Below are 2,960 nucleotides of genomic sequence, written 5' to 3' on the forward strand. Positions count from 1 at the left end.
GTGGTAGAATACACCGAATTTAAAGTGCTTGTTGAACCAGGAAAAGAACCTACGGTAACCACATATTCGGTAGAACTCGTCCTAGAAGACTTTGTATTACTTCAAAATTTAGAGCCGTGTCCAGAGATAGAATTACTTTGGGGAGAAGGAACCTTCCCCATACAGTTTTAGGGGGTGTCCAAAATAGTTCACCGGGCTGGGAGAAGGGCAGATCGGGTATACCCGCCCTTCGAGCACAAAGGTGTCAAGAATGCTATTGGTCACCCCGGATTTTAGAAATAGGATGGTGGACATACGGCAGTTGTTTGGCCATCCTTTTGGGAGACCAAACACTACAGGAGATAGGACCGGAGTTTGGTGGGGACCTAAGTGGGTTAGGTATTCTGCAGGAGCGATATTAGCAATAGGAGCAATAATACTGCTACTCGTACTTATACTTACATCTCAGAATAATGGTAGTACAAGAGCAAAGAGAAGTGCAATAGATCGATGTATTAGGAGATATGGTGGATTAGAATTAGAATATGTACTTAAAGAAACTACTGCGTGGACCTTCGATGTGTGTGATGTCATTAAATGCCAGGGAAAGGATTATTCATACAGAGGGGCAGACTTATATTTATGCTGGAACCCTGCTATAGATAAGCACTGTTATGAAAGGGGGCATGCAGAGGTTCCGTGGTGTGACTCGTGGGGTAAGGTTGTAAAAAGCAGCGGGAGTTGGCTTCCAAAAGTGGCTGGATCTGAATCAGACAAGACTCAGGCTTGGTGGTCAGCATTATTTTTTCAGAGAGACACACATCCTAGTAAAAACCTAGCTACTTTATCAATTAATTGGGATATTTCACCGGGAGTACTAGCACATCCTCAGCACAGGGCGCGTGCGGTATACTTAGTACTAGGAGTAGATCAGTCGGGCTCAGATCCTTTAGGCCTAATTAAAATAAATATAGTACGGTTTAGACCTGTCCCAACATTAGGACCATCATTAGACAATACATCAGAAATTATGCAAGGCATTCGTGGATCAGATTATACTAAATGGACACCACAGCAGATAATTGAACTAACTACAGGGTATGAAGCAGATAATACTTGGTTACGATGGTTGACGGGACAAGCGAGAGAAACAGGTATGGAGGACTGTGTGGCGTGCGCACAAGCACGACCTCGACTTGTCCTCACACCTGCTCCACTGTTTCCAGAGAGTGACCCAGAAGGCTATGCCTGCATGCTGGCACTCACTAGTGGCAGAGAGGGTCCTAGCTGCACCACTCTTAGCCATATTTTTCCTGTCATTAAAAATGAGACACGTACAGGCCCATTTAACCCCCCAACTGAAGGAAATTTTACATGCTTCCGCAAAAATAGCACTGCTAAAGTAGTCATAGCAGTAGGAGAAATTTCTGAGTCAATGTGTTCAAGTATAAGACCTGATGGTGAGAAAATAGGATCATGGGCTCGAGCCGGTTTGTATTATTATTGTGGTAGGCAGAACTTGTGGACTCGGTTACCACAATATTCTAGAGGTTTGTGTGCGATGGTAAGACTGGGAAGTCCAATTACTTTAGTAGGACATAGGAATATGGCTATAGCGACTGAGGTTTTCAGGCAGAGGAGAGATATAAAAGACCATTTTGATCTTATGAAAAACACGCCTACTTATATTGATTCCATTGGAATCCCCAGGGGAGTACCTGATGAGCATAAACTAGCTAACCAAATAGCGGCAGGTTTTGAAAACATACCTTTGATAGCAGCTATCTTTCCAATAACTCCTAATAAAAATGTAGATCGTATAAATTTTGTGCATTATAATGTAATGCGTCTTGCTAATTTAACTAGAGATGCAGTGGAAGGACTTAGAGATCAATTAGCAGCCACCTCACTCATGGCAATACAGAATAGAATTGCATTAGATATGTTATTGGCAGAAAAAGGGGGCGTATGTGTAATGTTTGGAGATTCATGTTGTACTTTCATACCTAACAACACAGCTCCAGATGGTTCTGTGTCTAGAGCTTTAGAGGGACTGAAGGCGTTATCAGAAGAAATGCAAGAAGCTTCAGGGATTAATGATCCTGTAACTGACTGGTTGGAAAAACAGTTTGGCAAATACAAAGGTCTTATTATGTCAGCTTTAACTTCTGTAGGTATATTCTTGGCTATTATAGTCACATGTGGATGTTGCTGTATTCCCTGCATTAGAAGCTTAGTTGAGCGATTGATTACTAAAATGATAGAAAAGCGTGATCCTCAGGATGAAGGTAATATGATGGCTCTTGTAAAGCAAGAAGAAGAACGGCAGAGTTGTGCAGGTGATTCTCTGTATTAATTTATCTTGGGATAAATTAAAAGGGGGAATTGTTAAGGAATTGATGTGTGAAAGCATGCTAAGATATATTTAAACTACAATACTCGAGTATCCTTATAAGTAGATTGGCCTTAAAGTATTAATCATATATTAATTACTTTATGTTTTGTTTACATTACATTATTGATCAAGTTGTTTGTATGATTGATCAAGCTTTTGTTATATCTGTGCTGGTGTGCCTTTTCTAAAGCTATAAGTGTTTGCAGTTTGCTAAAAGTGGAATGGAAAATAGGAGTCCTCTCTGTCCTTATTTGGTAAGGTCAAGCAAGAGACCACGCTTCCAGAAAAAGGGAAACAGCTGTAGGTTTTGCCATGATAAATGTTCACCTCTTTTACCTGACAAGGGGAATGCCATAGGAGAGTATATAATGTAGGAGAAGTGGACGGGTGTCAGAGCTACACTCTGGATGACATGACTAGCGTGTCTCTTCTGTGTACTCTCAGGGTACCCTTTTCAATATTCCATTATTATTGCTTGATTGTATTAGCTTTAATAAATAATTAAAAGACACAAGACTGGTGACGTTCTTATTTGCATTAAACGGATGCGCTGTGCTAAGAAAGAAAGAGTGGTAGCACAACAGGT

Source organism: Brachyhypopomus gauderio, chromosome 14 (genome assembly GCF_052324685.1).
Source record: "Brachyhypopomus gauderio isolate BG-103 chromosome 14, BGAUD_0.2, whole genome shotgun sequence".
Classification (NCBI taxonomy): domain Eukaryota; kingdom Metazoa; phylum Chordata; class Actinopteri; order Gymnotiformes; family Hypopomidae; genus Brachyhypopomus; species Brachyhypopomus gauderio.